The sequence below is a fragment of the Oryx dammah genome, unplaced genomic scaffold (genome assembly GCF_014754425.2).
Source record: "Oryx dammah isolate SB20612 unplaced genomic scaffold, SCBI_Odam_1.1 HiC_scaffold_26, whole genome shotgun sequence".
NCBI lineage: Eukaryota > Metazoa > Chordata > Mammalia > Artiodactyla > Bovidae > Oryx > Oryx dammah.
The window spans coordinates 74,023,172-74,040,124 of NW_024070210.1; the positions used below are offsets into that span (position 1 = coordinate 74,023,172).

Here is a 16,953-nt window from a genome sequence, read left to right on the forward strand (position 1 = left end):
AGAATTCCAACTCTCTTTTGACTAACTCATCTCTTTCAGAATTTTCCACAGTTTATTGTGATCCACACAGTCAAAGGCTTTGGCATAGTCAATAAAGCAGAAATAGATGTGTTTCTGGAACTCTCTTGCTTTTTCCATGATCCAGCGGATGTTGGCAATTTGATCTCTGGTTCCTCTGCCTTTTCTAAAACCAGCTTGAACATCAGGGAGTTCACGGTTCATGTATTGCTGAAGCCTGGCTTGGAGAATTTTGAGCATTCCTTTACTAGCATGTAAGATGAGTGCAATTGTGCAGTAGTTTGAGCATTCTTTGGCATTGTCTTTCTTTGGGACTGGAATGAAAACTGGCCTTTTCCAGTCCTGCGGCCACTGCTGAGTTTTCCAAATTTGCTGGCATGTTGAGTGCAGCACTTTCACAGCATCATTTTAGGATTTGAAATAGCTCAATAGGAATTCCATCACCTCCACTAGCTTTGTTCGTAGTGACGCTTTCTAAGGCCCACTTGACTTCACATTCCAGGATGTCTGGCTCTAGATGAGTGATCACATCATCATGACTATCTGGATCGTGAAGATCTTTTTTGTAGAGTTCTTCTGTGTATTCTTGCCACCTCTTCTTAGTATCTTCTGCTTCTGTTAGGTCCAGACGATTTCTGTCCTTTATTGAGCCCATCTTTGCATGAAATGTTCCCTTGGTATCTCTAATTTTCTTGAAGAGATCTCTAGTCTTTCCCATTCTGTTGTTTTTCTCTATTTCTTTGCATTGATCGCTGAAGAACGCTTTCTTATCTCTCCTTGCTATTCTTTGGAACTCTGCATTCAGATGCTTATATCTTTCCTTTTCTCCTTTGCTTTGCACCTCTCTTCTTTTCACAGCTATTTGTAAGGCCTCCACAGACAGCCAGTTTGCTTTTTTGCATTTCTTTTCCATGGGGATGGTCTTGATCCCTGTCTCCTGTACAATGTCACGAACCTCATTCCATAGTTCATCAGGCACTCTATCTATCAGATCTGGGCCCTTAAATCTATTTCTCACTTCCACTGTATAATCATAAGGGATTTGATTTAGATCATACCTGAATGGTCTAGCAATCTTCCCTACTTTCTTCAATTTGAGTCTGAATTTGGTAATAAGGAGTTCATGATCTGAGCCACAGTCAGCTCCTGGTCTTGTTTTTGTTGACTGCATAGAGCTTCTCCATCTTTGGCTGCAGAGAATATAATCATCTGATTTCAGTGTTGACCATCTGGTGATGTCCATGTGTAGAGTCTTCTCTTGTGTTGTTGGAAGAGGGTGTTTGCTATGACCAGTGCATTTTCTTGGCAAAACTCTGTTAGTCTTTGCCCTGCTTCATTCCGCATTCCAAGGCCAAATTTGCCTGTTACTCCAGGTGTTTCTTGACTTCCTACTTTTGTATTCCAGTCCCCTATAATGAAAAGGACATCTTTTCTGGGTGTTAGTTCTAAAAGGTCTTGTAGGTCTTCATAGGACCGTTCAACTTCAGCTTCTTCAGCGTTACTGGTTGGGGCATAGACTTGGATTACTGTGATATTGAGTGGTTTGCCTTGGAAACGAACAGAGATCATTCTGTCGTTTTTGAGACTGCATCCAAGTACTGTATTTCGGACTCTTTTGTTGACCATGATGGCTACTCCATTTCTTCTGAGGGATTCCTGCCCGCAGTAGTAGATATAATGGTCATCTGAGTTAAATTCACCCATTCCAGTCCATCTTAGTTCGCTGATTCCTAGAATGTCGACGTTCACTCTTGCCATCTCTTGTTTGACCACTTCCAATTTGCCTTGATTCATGGACCTGACATTCCAGGTTCCTATGCAATATTGCTCTTTATAGCATCGGACCTTGCTTCTATCACCAGTCACGTCCACAGCTGGGTATTGTTTTTGCCTTAGCTCCATCCCTTCATTCTTTCTGGAGTTATTTCTCCACTGATCTCCAGTAGCGTGTTGGGCACCTACTGACCTGGGGAGTTCCTCTTTCAGTATCCTATCATTTTGCCTTTTCATACTGTTCATGGGGTTCTCAAGGCAAGAATACTGAAGTAGTTTGCCATTCCCTTCTCCGGTGGACCACATTCTGTCAGACCTCTCCACCATGACCTGCCTGTCTTGGGTTGCCCCGCGGGTATGGCTTAGTTTCATTGAGTTAGACAAGGCTGTGGTCCTAGTGTGATTAGATTGATTAGTTTTCTGTGAGTATGGTTTCAGTGTGTCTGCCCTCTGATGCCCTCTTGCAACACTTACCATCTTTACTTGGGTTTCAATAAACTGTGGAAAATTCTGAAAGAGATGGGAATACCAGCCACCTGACCTGCCTCTTGAGAAGCAACAGTTAGAATTGGACATGGAACAACAGACTGGTTTCAAATAGGAAAAGGAGTATGTCAAGGCTGTATATTGTCACTCTGCTTATTTAACTTATATGCAGAGTACATCATGAGAAATGCTGGACTGGAAGAAACACAAGCTGGAATCAAGATTGCCAGGAGAAATATCAATAACCTCAGATATGCAGATGATATCACCCTTATGGCAGAAAGTGAAGAGGAACTAAAGTCTCTTGATGAAAGTGAAAGTGGAGAGTGAAAAAGTTGGCTTAAAGCTCAACATCCAAAAAAAACGAAGATCATGGCATCCAGTCCCATCACTTCATCGGAAATAGATGGGGATAAGTGAAAACAGTGTCAGACTTTATTTTTTTGGGCTCCAAAATCACTGCAGATGGTGACTGCAGCCATGAAATTAAAAGACGCTTACTCCTTGGAAGGAAAGTTATGACCAACCTAGATAGCATATTCAAAAGCAGAGACATTATTTTGCCGACTAAGGTCCGCCTAGTCAAGGCTATGGTTTTTCCTGTGGTCATGTATGGATGTGAGAGGTGGACTACGAAGAAGGCTGAGTGCCGAAGAATTGATGCTTTTGAACCATGGTGTTGGAGAAGACTCTTGAGAGTCCCTTGGACTGCAAGGAGATCCCACCAGTCCATTCTGAAGGAGATCAGCCCTGGGTGTTCATTGGAAGGAATGATGCTAAGGCTGAAACTCCAGTACTTTGGCCACCTCATGCGAAGAGTTGACTCATTGGAAAAGACTTTGATGCTGGGAGGGATTGGGGGCAGGAGGAGAAGGGGATGACAGAGGATGAGATGGCTGGATGGCATCACTGACTCAATGGACGTGAGTCTGAGTGAATTGCGGGAGTTGGTGATGGACAGGGAGGCCTGGCGTGCTGCGATTCATGGGATCGCAAAGAGTCGGACACGACTGAGCGACTGAACTCAACTTTGACTAACTCACCCTGAAATAAAAATTACAAAACTGATACTCAGTGGGAATTACCACTGCTACCACCGACTCCTCAGCTTTAATAATTAAGTCCCCTCAGTGTACATTAAGGAACTAAGATTAACAATGGGAAAAAACAAAGTTAGCTAATTCTAATAACTAGGTGTTTTGTTTATCATCTTTATTCACAGTTCTGGACTTACAGTTTTTTTCAGTGACTTTATGCCTTTTACTGGGTAGTTGGCACGGGCTGGTGGAGGTGGGAAAAATAAGGTACAGAACAGTATTTCATTACCTAGGTAAAAGATGAAGTGTACATGAGTGACTGCTTACATATTCACTGAGTATCTCTGGAAGGATACACAAGAAACTGGGGACAAAAGTCATTTCAAGAGAGAGGATATGTGTGGCTGGGTGGGGGGGGGGTGAGGTGAAAGGGAGGCTTCCTCGGACTTTATAAATTTTGTATCAAAAGCAACTATGGTGTTTTATTTTCAGTCATTAAAACTTTGAAATATAGTTAATTTACAATGTTGTGTCACTTTCAGGTGTATAGCAAAATGATTCAGTTATATATATATATATGATTTATGTATATATCTATTCTTTTTCAGATTCTTTTCCATTATATTAAGTTATTACAAGATATTGAATACAGCTTCCTGTGCTAGACAGTAGGTCCTTGTTGTTTATCAGTTTTATATATAGTAGTGTGTATATGTTAACCCCAAGCTCCCAATTATGTCCTAACTAAATTAAAATGTACTATATATTACTCTTCTTATGGCTATATAAACATCCAAATCTTTGGGAAGACTTAGAGTTTCTTAAACCACGCAGATAATTATCTTAGCATGTTTTGATGAATATCCCTTACTCTCTCTGTTAGAATATTCCATTATTTTTCTGGAAAAATTCACAGAGAGGAAAAACACTCTAATCCTTCCCAGCTGTCTTCTTAAACTCAGAAATGTAACTATATATACACATGTATAAAATGTCATCCTTATGCTTAAGGGTCCTTTCTGACCCCTTGTTTAGCTACTAAAGATATTTCTGATGCTTTCAAGATAGACTCTACGTATGTGAAAGAATATGCCAATAAGACACGCAACTCTCAGAAAAGACAAACTAATACACATTAATTTTAACACCCTATCTTCGTGATTTGGACTAGGGTTACCAGTCTATGAAGGCTGGTGGACTTCCCTGGTGGCTCAGACGGTAAAGCATCTGCCTATGATGTGGGAGACCCACGTTTGATCCCTGGGTTGGGAAGATCCTCTGGAGAAGGAAATGGCAATCCACTCTAGTACTCTTGCATGGAAAATCCCATGGATGGAGGAGCGTTGTAGGCTACAGTCCACGGGGTGGCAAAGAGTCGGACACGACTGAGCGACTTCACTTTCACTTTTCACTTTACCAGTCTATAACACGTTTCTAATTTTGAAATCTATAGAGTGAAGTATACGCTAACATCCTATATATTAGGGTGGACTGCCGTTTGAAAAGCAAATGAAATCAACAAAAGATGATGCTAGCGTCCTTTTAGATGCTAGCCTCCTTTTAGAGCAATGGTTTTGAATGGTTCATACACTGGAATGCTTGAAAGGATTACAGTATCCAACTGTCAGTTCTGAAGGTTTGTTACCACCATTATCTCTTGGGCTGAACGCAGAAGAACAGACACTGAAGGTTGAACACACTCCCTTAGGCAACACTCCCTTCTCTTAGGGTCCACTCCCTTCTCCAGCAGAGGAATCATAGACTGCTTTAAGGAGATACAATGACTTCCAGGTCTCAGACTTAAGTGTAAATATTTTAACACATAAGCCTCATTTTAAAAAAATAAGTAAAAATCACTTGTCTCAATGTTTCTCCTAAACTCTGGACTCGTATCTTTAATGCTTTAAAAGTCAGTTCCATGCATCATTCTTGAACTTAACATACTGAAAATAGAACCCCTAATATCCACCCTCTCAAATCTGCTGCTCCTAACTTTCTATAACTCAGTAAATGTAACAATCATCTTCTCAGTTGCTCAAGCCCAAAACAAAGGATCCATCCCTCATCGCTCTTTTCCTAAATGCCCTGCTTCCAATCTACTGACTCTGCCTTTATAATACACTCCAAAACTGTCCCTGTCTCTCCATTTCCATTATCATCATCCTACATCTAACCACCGTCATCTCTCTCGTTTGAACTATGGTATCAGCTTCCTCCTAAATGCTCTAGTCACACTGGTCTGTCCTTAAACATGAAAAGCTCATTTTCATTTTGTGGCACTCCTTCTGGTTAAATTATCCATCGCTGCCGCTAATACACTCTCAGGGCTGCTGCTTCCCAGCTCAAACATCACCCACTCCAGAAGATTCCCCTGACCACCCAATCAAGGAAAACCCCACTCTCACCTCCAGTCACTCTCTATAGCAGTACCGCATTTCCGCTCTCCACAGCACTTATTACTATCTGAAATGAACTTGGTTATTAGGTTATTGTCCATGTCCTCCCACTAGACTGTGAGCTCCATGAAACCAGACACCATGTTCACTGTATCAGGAATAGTGCCTGATATATAGTGGGTGCCTAATAAACAGCATATAATTGTAGGAACATATCTAAAGAAAGTGCCCCAGCTGTGGTAAACACTAAAACTGTGTTAGGATATTCCAGTTCTTTCAGATACATGATAGGTTTATACCTGCCCATCACCCTGAAGTTAGGCATGGTAAGATAACTTGCTCAGTATTCCTGAGCAAGGATAACACAGAGTCGAGATCTCAGACAACCGTTCACATGTAACACGAATTGAGAAGAAATAATTCTTTGTTATTTTAAACCACTGAGATTTGGTGGTTATTTGTTACCGCAAAATAACAAAGCCCAGGCTTCCCTCGTGGCTCAATGGTAAAGAATCTGCCTGCCGATGCAGGAGACTTGAGTTCAATCCCTGATCTAGGAAGATCCCGCATGCCACAGGGCAACTAAGTCCATGCGCCACAACTACTGAGCCTGTGCTCTAGAGTCTAGAAGCCACAACTACTGAGCCCATGTGCCCTCAAGCCCGTGCTCCACAACAAGAAAAAGCACCACAGTGAGAAGTCCGCGCATCACAACTACAGAGCAGTCCTGCTTGCTGCAACAACAGAAAGCCCTGCTCAGCAACGAAGACCCAGCAGAGCCAATAAATAAAGCTATATCTATATATATATAAAAGCTAGCCCATCCATGCTGATAAACCATCCAAGCAATGTTGTGGGCACAGAAGAAGACTCTTGAAAGTCCCTTGGACTGCAAGGAGGTCCAACCAGTCCATCCTAAAGGAGATCAGTCCTGAGTGTTCACTGGAGGGACTGATGTTGAAGCTGAAACTCCAGTACTTTGGCCACCTGATGCAAAGAGCTGACTCAACTGAAAAGACCCTGATGCTGGGAAAGATTGAGGGCAGAAGGAGAAGGGGACAACAGAGGATGAGATAGCTGGATGGCATCACTGACTCAATGGACATGAATTTGGGTAAACTCTGGGAGCTGGTGGACAGGGAGGCCTGGTGTGCTGTGGTTCATGGGGTCGCAAGGAGTCAGACATGACAGCGGCTGAACTGAACTGAACTCACTAACTGCTACTGCTAAGTCACTTCAGTCGGGTCCGACTCTGTGCGACCCCACAGATGGCAGCCCACCAGGCTCCCCCGTCCCTGGGATTCTCCAGGCAAGAACGCTGGAGTGGGTTGCCATTTCCTTCTCCAATGCATGAAAGTGAAGTCACTCAGTTGTGTCTGACTCCTAGCTACCCCATGGACTGCAGCCTACCAGGCTCCTCTGTCCCTGGGATTCTCCAGGCAAGAGTACTGGAGTGGGCTGCCATTGCCTTCTTCAAGTCTCTTCTACCTTCAAACAAAGATAAAAATAAAGCCAAAAAACCCTCCATGATCCACATCTCCCTCTTCACATGCCAGGCAAAGCCTGGCAAAGAGTCGTGTCCGTTTCCTCACCTCCCACACCTGCCCCCTCCCACTCCAGTCTGGTTTTCACCTTCACTGTGCCACCAGCACAGCTCCAGCTAAGGACATCCACGACTCACAGGGCTCAAAAGCTGACGGGCAGTTTTCCAGCTGCTGTCTAACTTGACCTCTCCGCAGCGAATGACCTTACTGACCTCCCCTCACAGAAATCTTCTCGATTTAAGGGCTTCTCTGGCGGCGCTAGTGGTAAAGAATCTGCCTGCAATGCAGGAGACATGGAGATGCAAGTTTGATCCCTGGGTTGTAAAGATCCCCTGGACAAGGAAATGGCAACCCCCTCCAGTATTCTTGCCGGGAAAACCCCACGGACAGAGGAGCCTGGCAGGCTGCAGCCCATGGGGTCATGAAGACAAGACTGAGCGAGCCTGGGCACCCTGCATAGCTGGCCTCGTAAGCACACATTCCCATCGGCCCTCTGCTTCCCGCCCCATCTCCCCTCCGCTTCCTTGGCACACTCAGCCTCCTCTGCCCAGCCAGGCGGGATGGGCTTCCTCCGGCCCAGGCTCTCCTGCCTTTCCTTCTCTGCAACACTCAGCTCTTCCTCAGAGGCATTCGCAGCCTCGCCTGCCCCTTCAATTCCCACCTGGGCTCGGATGACTCCCCAGTACTCATTTTCGGTGCTGGCCTGCTTTAGGAACATGAAGCTCGTACGTTCATCCAATATCCAAGTCCCAACTCAGATCAAGCTCCTCCACCCACCTCTCTCCAGATGGTGTTCCACAACCATCTTAAAGAACTGCACCACCATCCATCCAGTTGGGTGAGTCAGAAACTGGAGAGTCAGCCTCACTGATCCACATTCTGATGTTCTTATCCAATCCAACATCAGGTTTTCTTAGCTTTACCTTCTAAACCAGCGGGGAATCCCTTGATTCTACTCTGTTTCTGTTGTCACTACTCTAAGGCTGGGCCACCAGCATTTCTCCCCTGGATGATGACAACTGCCTCCCTAGTGGTCCCTGGGCAACCCCTCCGGGTTTCCTCGAAGATGTTCTGAACATAATGGCTCAAGTGATCTTTCCAAAATACTAACCTCTTTATCAGCTTCTTCCCTGTTTAGAACTCTGGGGTATTATCTCACTGCTATCGGTCTAAAAATTAGACTCCTCGACACAACCCCCAGGGTCTCGTGTGCTGGGTTCCTGGACTGCCTCTCCTGCCTCACCTCCAAACCCTCTCCCCCTTCATCTGCCATGCCCAGTCACACAGTGGCCTCCTTTAGTTTCTTTTTTTTAAAGAAATTATTATTATTAAAACTTAAAAAAAAAAAACTTTTAAGGTAACTCAACTAATACTACTAACTATACATACTACACAGGTACTTAATTTTTTTTCTGATTAGGCCTTAGTTTCCAAATATGTCTGCCAACAAGGAGAGAAAAAACTGTTTATGTAGAGTTTAAAGGATTCTTGTTCCTTGATGTTATTTTTCAGTAAATTAATAAGTCAGCCAAACAATGAATGCCACCTAATAAAGGCTTCTTGAGAAAGTCTGTCAGCCTCTCCTTATCTGAAAACATACTTTCTAGGTAAGAATAATTTTTTTTTTGTTTCATTATTATCTACACCAACTAGTCAATAATGAAATAATTAGAGTCCAGGAAATTCTCTGGCAGTCCAGTGGTTAGGACTCTGGGCTTTCACTGCTGACAGCCTGTGTTCCATCCATGGGTAGGGGACAAAGATCTGGCAAGCAGTGGGGTGGAGGTGGGGGGCGGCAGTTAAGAGTCCAGGTCACTACAGAGAAAAGACTTGGACAGATTAGAAAGGTATGTTGGCTAAAATGCAGAATCACGGAATGCTGGGTCCAGGATTCTGGAGTTTGTAGACAAAAAAGACTTACTGCAGAGTTTTATATAGGAACCATATGATTAGAAATATTCCTGAAGATTATTTTATATGGTAGTTGTAGAATTAGAATGACCAGAATGGAAAAGCCAAGAGTGCTGGTCTCATCCACGCTATGCCATGAGTCCTCCATAGATGAAAGGCCAACTTTTAATCAACATATATGATTTAGTTTTGCAATAACACTAGCCATACTGTTAATAATGTTATTAAGTGGAATAGGGAATAGGCAAAGCACAGATTTTTGCAAATAAAAGCAACACTGAAAAGTCAAGCTGGCTCCAACGTAAGGCCTGGTGATGGACACAACTGCACTCCGTGGGCACAAGGAGCAGTCAGGACAGTGATTACTAATAGTTCTGAAAGGCAGTCAAGTGAACAATGGATGCTTTCCAACAACTAGGAGGTATGTTTATACTGTAGGAATGACTGGCTTGTAATCAGGTAGATTTGCATTCTGAGTTCTTTCAAAGCTTTTCTTTCCTCAAAAACAACTCATTCCTTCACTCATTCAACAAATATTAGGTGCATGAAAAAGGGAAGCGACAGTGTTAGTGGCTCAGTGATGTCTGACTCTTTGTGACCCCATGGACTACAGCTCCCCAGGCTCCGTGGAATTCTGCAGGCAAGAATACTGGAGTGGCTAGCCATTCCCTTCTCCAGGGGATCTTCTCAACCCAGGGATCAAACCTGGGTCTCCTGCATTGCAGGCAGATTCTATACCGGCTGAGTCATCTACTAATTACCATTCTAGGCACTGGGAAACAAAAGCGAACAAAACAAAGATCCCTGCCTTCCTGGAGCTTGCATTCGAGCAGCCCTTAAAGTTCCATTCTAAAATTCCACTCCCAATTTTATTATATAGGAGTAGCTTTTACAAATGCCTTTGGAAGAAATCACTTATGATCTACGAGTAACTCACGCTAAGATGTGAAAGACCAATAGTCTTCCGGTGGTAACTACAAAAGCAAATACTTCACAGACTCTTGAGCTGGAAAGGACCTTGGAGATAATTTCAATTTACAGATAGGATTAAGGGATTTGCCCAAGAATGCTCAGCCACTAATAAGAGAGCCAGGCTTAGAACTGTGACTTTGTGTTACAGCATTTCCTATATAACACCAAGCTGCCTGTTTTAAGATTATACTAAAGAGAAGAAATGCCAGAATGTGCATTCATGATTCATACATAGGTGGGAGGTTCCCGAGTGACTTGTTCAAAGGCAAAAAGAATTTTAGGCAGTGTGTAACACTGAAGGGGAGAGAGATGATTATAGCGAAGACAAACTGGGGGGAACTTTCAGAAGTTTCTTCCCATCTCTAACCTCATCATGTCCCAAGAACAAAGAAAATACAAAACTTTTCCAAAGTTAATGGATTTGAACTCTAAAGAGTCAATAGTAAAAAAAGCCAAATTATATCCTATCCAATTTGAAAAGCATATATTCCCAGTAAAAGTACCATTTGTATTAGCTTTAAGGTTTTTTTTTTAAAATTTACTTTCCTATGTTTTCCACAAACTACCAGATTAACTGGTATAGATCAACAAATATAATGATTGATAAAATAGCAATGTAATATTGACTGATGAGATGTACTGAGGCATCTCACCAGTGGACAATTATCTTTCTAAAGATAATTCCTCCTCCTCTGGGAGAATTACATTCGCCCCTTGCTTATAAATTTTGGCAATCTATACATTAAAAAAAAAACCCAAACTAGTCATTTAATCTTTCAAAGTAAAGATTCATGATCCACAAACTTAACCCTTACTTAGTATTCTAAAAGAAAACGTATTTTTGAAATGGCGAAGGAAATGGCAACCCACTCCAGTATTGCCTGGAGAATCCCAGGGACAGAGGAGCCTGGTGGGCTGCCATCTCTGGGGTCACACAGAGTCAGACATGACTGAAGTGACTCAGCAGCAGCAGAAGGGGAAAAACTTGCTAAGAAAGAACTGAAAAATAAGCTTAGTACAAAAAAAAAAGTAAAAAAAAGAGGAAGATTACTAATTATAGGAGTTATAGGAAAAATGAAAGCTGATAGGCATCAAGGATCCTCATTAAAATCTCATGTGTCTCTGTAAATAGCAGTTTATATACCTAAGATGCAAAGAATTATGAGAAGCCCAGTTTTTAGATTTTTTTTAATGTGGACAATTTTTTGAAATCTTTATTGAATTTCTTACAACACTGTCTCTGTTTCAAGGGGTTTTTTTGTTTTTTGTTGTTGTTTAGCTGCAAGGCATGTGGGATCTTAACTCCCTGACCAAGAATCAAACCTGCACCCTCTGCATTAGAAGGTGAAGTCTTAACCACTGGACTGCCAGGTAAGTTCCAAGAACCTCGGTTTATTTTAGTAGCTGTACCATTATTTTAGCTTCCCAAACTTAAAATCTTGGAGATACCATAAACTTTTGCCTCCATTGTTTCCTATAGCTAATCAGTCATCATGATCTAATATGTCTTCCTTCAAAATGTCCACAAGGGCTTCTGCGGCTCAGCTGGTAAAGAATCCGCCTGCAATGCAGGGGACCTAAGTTTGAGCTCCAGGTTGGGAAGATCCCCTGGAGAAGGGAAAGGCTATCCACTCCAGTATTCTGGTCTGGAAAGTTCCATGGACTGTACTTCATGGAGTTGCGAAGAGTTGGACACGACTGAGCGACTTTCACTCAAAATGCTCTTTTGAATACAAAGCAAATATTTCCAACTTCAAAACAAAACACACACACACAAAAGAAGCCTGACCATTAAAAAAGAACATTTTTCAAAGAATGAGAAATATTCATGATCTGCTGAGTCAAAAAAAAAAAAAATCCCCACAAGAAGAAAAGTGCCTAATCCTAGATTTATAAAGGGAAACAGCAATCATCATTTAAAAAAATTTGAAAAGAACCACCACAAGAAAATGTTAACAGTTGGTCTTTCTGCTGGGGGATTTTATAAGTGGCTTTCCCTCTTTTCACACTTTCTTTGCATTTCCTAAATTTCCTACCATGAACATACATTATTTTTAAACTAAGGAAAAATATTATTTAAATCATAGTCTCATTTCACCACCTGTGCTTTCTTAAGGCATGCTCAGTCATTTTCTGACTCTTTGCGACCCCATGAATGTAGCCCCCCAGACTCCTCCGTCCATGGGATTTGCCAGGCAAGAATACTGGAGTGGGCTGCTATTTCTCCATTCTCACTGCTCCTATCCTAACTCCTTACAACCTCTCCTTCCCCCAAGACTCTAACAATAGTTGTCTTCTTGAGGTATCTGAAGCAGCTTCTCCCTAACTTTAATATTGCTTGTACTCCTGCTCTGAAAATTCATCGTTCATACTTCTCTAAAGCACACGGAAGCAGAGGCTAGCCATGTTATCAAAGCTTTAAAGAGGGTTTCTCAACCTCATCAGCACTGACATTTGGGGTAACTAGTTTTCCTGCCCTGCTGCAGGATGTTTAGCAGCATTCCTGGCCTCTATCCACTAGATGCCAGTAGCGCCCCACCCCCCAAGTTGCGACACTGCCAAAAGTCCCCGAAGGGCAAAACTGCCAGTAATAGAGAATCACCATTTAAAAGTTGGTAAACTTGTAGTATCATCTCTCTCTCTGCTTTATATTTACGTCAGACCTAAACTTCTGTGACGTATGGGTCTTATATAACACTCCTGGCACTCTTCTGCCATAATCTTCTCCTCAGTAGGAACTTTCCAAAGAGACCAGACTTACTGTTCCCTAAAAATATAATTTTCACTCCCAATTCCAAATCTTTGAACACACTGCTTTCCCACTAAAATTCCCCATTCATATTATTCAAGGTCCTACATCCAATCTTCAGTTTGGGTTCTCTGCAGAAGCCTTACTGATCTTAGTCCAGTTCACCACACACCCACTGCATTCATGAAGAAAATCTCATGTATCTTTTTTTTTTTGGTGGTGGTGGTGGTGGTTGTTAATTTTATATTCCAAACTAGACTAACTTCCCTCAGGTTTTGCTGCCCTGGCACATTTCTTTTGTATAACTAATTGGGCCTAACAGTGCTTGGTAACTGATGAATGAAATTTAAATGCTCAGCTGTAAATAAGTGTAAATGGTTATTTCTTCTGAAATGATTTTGGTTTTGAATCCTATTTCTTGTCATGGGGACTTTCCTGGTGGCTCAGATGGTAAAGCGTCTGCCTGCAATGCGGGAGACCCGACCTGGGTTCGATCCCTGGGTCGGCAAGATCCCCTGGAGAAGGAAATGGCAACTCACTCTCCAGTACTCTTGCCTGGAAAATTCCATGGATGGAGGAGCCTGGTAGGCTACAATCCATGGGGTCGCAAAGAGTCGGACACGACTGAGTGACTTCACTTTCTTGTTATGGAGTTACTATTTAAGCTAATTCAGTAAGTTTTCAGAAACAAACATTAATATACAACGGTATATTTTAAGGAATACATAGGTTTCAAACTCTACACTTTTAGGAAATGATACAAATGAATTAAAACTATAAACTGCAACACAAACTTAAACTTTATACATTCTATTTATCTTAAAATAGCCAATGGATTTTTTGCTTAATGCACAAAACTTAAGCATGTCCACGGCAGAACTCGATTTAACAGCATGTGCATGTACACCAACGCACCTCACAGGTATATTAGCTCGCCAGTTAAGAGAAGTAAGTGAAATGAAACTGCTTTGTAAACTAGAAAGAACCACGTGTAAAGGAGACAGTAGAGGAATATAGCTCAAAGAGTGGAGCCGGTTTGCTTGGGTCCCCATCATATTAGCTGTGTAATCTTGTACAAGTCACTTTTAACTTCTCTGTGCCTCAGTTTCCTCCTTGTCAAAATGAGGATAATAACTCTGCCCAAAGCAAACTTCTCAAAACAGTGCTTGGCACACAGAAAGCACAAAATAAATATTAACCAATGTTATTATTATAACGCTAATTATTGGCCAATTTAAAGCCTCAATGTATAAACTTCTGATTCTAGTCTTAAGTTGTTTAAAAAAAAAAAAAACAACGAAATAAACTATAGAAACTGAAGTTATTAGGTAGACTAGTTTCTCATAATTTTTGCCAAGTGCTAAACTGGTGATTGTTACAGACCTAATTTGTTACGATCTTTTTTTTTTTTTTTTTAAGATCTCAAAGAAACTGACATAGACACCTCTGTTTTCAAGGAATTTTACGAGCCATTAGAAAACAAATCAACTCTTTGTCTTCTCCATACTTAAGCCAATCTAAGAGCGTGGTAGAAGCCTAGGTAGTTACAGAACAACTTTTCAGAAAATACAATGAGGTTTTTAAAGTTGCAATCAGCAATTCTTATGCAGTTATGTCAAGTTTTTGTCCTGCTGAACAAAAGGTTATGTGTCAGGGAAGCAAGGACCCGGCAGAAAATAAGGAAATGCCACTGCCGGGCCTAGGCGGCTCTTGGGAAAACCTGTCCTCAAACACAGTGCCTCAGACGCCGGCGTCCTTCCCCCTCCGCGGGATGCACACGTCGGCTCCACCCGAAGATAAACAAGTGACAGTAGGTTCCGTCCACGCCTCTCCCGGCCCAGACCTCCCGCGCCCACCCGGGCGGCCTCCAGCACCCGCCGCCCCGACCCTCCTCGCCACAGTAGCGTAGGGGGTCCAAAGGACACCGCCGCCTCGCCGCCCCGACCCCCGACCCCGGCAGCGTCACGCGGGCCAGGCCCGGGAGAGGCCGCCGCGGGGCCTGCAGGTGGGCCCAGGGCGCGGTCAGGCCCGGCCCCGGCAGGGCAGCCGCCGGCGCGAGGCAGGCGCAGGCCCGCTCGTCACTTACCGGCGCCTCATGGTGCCCCGGCGCCTCCGCCCAGCCCAGGCGCTGACCGACTGCGCCCGGCAGCCCAGACTATCCCTCGGATCCCCGGCCGAGATCCAGGAACGGCCATTCAAACGCCGCCGCGCGCGCGGCCCGCCGGGATAGCTCCCCCTAGGGCTTCTTGGAGGCTCCGCCCAGTGCTGGCTCCGCCTCTTTCAGGTGGCTCAGGGGTGGAGGGAGGGGGAAGACAACGTGTGGCCACAGTGCCCCCTGGCGGCCCCAGGTACGCAGTCTGTAGTCGTGCTATATATGATGTGGCAAGTAATACTGCTCTAGGAACTGAGTTGTAAGAGTCAAAGAATGACCGCGCGCTAGTGACAGTCTAGTGGAGGAAACCGTGCTTTAAGTGTTGGACCAGAAGGAGCACACAATCTGCTATAAAAATGTGCTGCAGGGAGAGATTTACTCACTCACTCTCATTTAAGTGCTCCAAGGCAAAATTTTTGAAAGGGCAGACTGGAACTCTGCGACCTTTGGGAAACCATATAAACACCCTTAAGCTTTGGTTTCCCCATCTATCAAATGGGGTTATTAATGGTATCTGCCTCATAGTCCTGAGGATTACATGAGTTAACACATATAAAATTCTTAGAGGACTGTATCTGGCACATAGTAGTATCAGTCACTCAGTCGTGTTTGACTCTTTGTGACCCCATGGTCTATAGCCTGCCAGGCTCCTCTGCCTTGACGTTTGGCAGCCACGGCTGCCAAACAAATACAAATGGCAGCCCCTGCTCCATTCTCCAGGAGATCTTCCTGACCCAGGGATAGAACCCAGGTCTCCTGCTTTGGAGAAGGATTCTTTACTGTCTGAGCCACCAGGGAAGCCCAGCACATAGTAAGCACTGTATAATTGTTAGCTCATATTTTTTACTTCCTAATACTTGCTGGACTCTTTTCTGGACTCTTAAGAGCACAACGAATATGCGTGATGTAGACCCTGTCCCCAGAAAGCAGGCTCAGTTTCTTTAGGATGGGGAACACCGAGACGAGGTTAGGGTTGGGTCTGTCCCTGAGGTGATGTTTAATTATCGAGGGTAATTCTCTTCATCGTAGTGGAGACAGAGTCTATCTTCAAAAGTAAGCTACTGATCAAAGTTAACCAAATTGTGATGGAGCAAGTTTATCTTTGGTGGGCCTTTCATCCCTTGCAGAAGCCACCCAAGAAGCGCATTTGACGAAACAGTTGTTCACTGTAAGATTCCACATCCCCCACCCTCCAAAAGACATCACTGCTTTTCACACTCCATTCAGAGCTCCCCAAGGCTGCCTAAGGAACAGGTTGCCTAAGTTGGGTTCAACAATATTTTTGACAGCCCAACATTTTGCCAGGATGCACTCTACCGGCAGATAGCTTGGAGGAGCTCACAGTGGCTTGGATAAACAGAGAAGGAAATCATTCCAATACACTGTGGTGAATGCAATGATAAAGGCTTTATCTTAGATGCTCTGGAAGTTCAGAGCAACATGAGGCCTGGCAGAAAAATTAATCAGAGCTAAAATATAATTTTGTGATAATAACAATGTATTTTTTCTGTCTAGTAACAAGGCCCTAAATACAAAAAAAAAAAAATTAAATAATGGTAAAAATTTCAGGCACTACTTTAGGTTGATGGGAGAAATATTGTTAGGGTATGTTTTGCATAAGCAGTCTTGGAGAGCTCCTCAGATCATACCAAGCACAAGCAGGCACATGCCTCTGCATGGGGCACCGCCTGTTAACAGGTGGGAGGGTTGAGAGAGTCCAGCAGGTTGAGTGACGGAGGGAGCAGAAGCTCTGGGTGCTAGGGCTGTGTGGCATAGAACATTCCCTGAATAGAACTTACACTAAGTGGGTGTGCCATTTTAAAGAAAATAAAACTCACACATGGGTGAAGTCACTTTCTCTCAAGCTATTTCTTCATCGCCATTATCACAAACAGGAATTTCTTGACCCACTACA

General features: G+C 43.4%; 1 protein-coding gene across 1 annotated transcript in view; it reads right to left on the reverse strand.

Annotated features, from left to right (window-relative positions):
• KATNBL1 (katanin regulatory subunit B1 like 1) overlaps window positions 1–15,129 on the reverse strand; it is a 58,350-nt gene extending 43,221 nt beyond the window's left edge. The window contains exon 1 of the mRNA XM_040227000.1: window positions 14,973–15,129. The gene's annotated coding sequence lies outside the window, so the exon portion shown is untranslated. The remainder of the gene's footprint in view (window positions 1–14,972) is intronic.
• Between the last annotated feature and the right edge of the window lie 1,824 nt (window positions 15,130–16,953).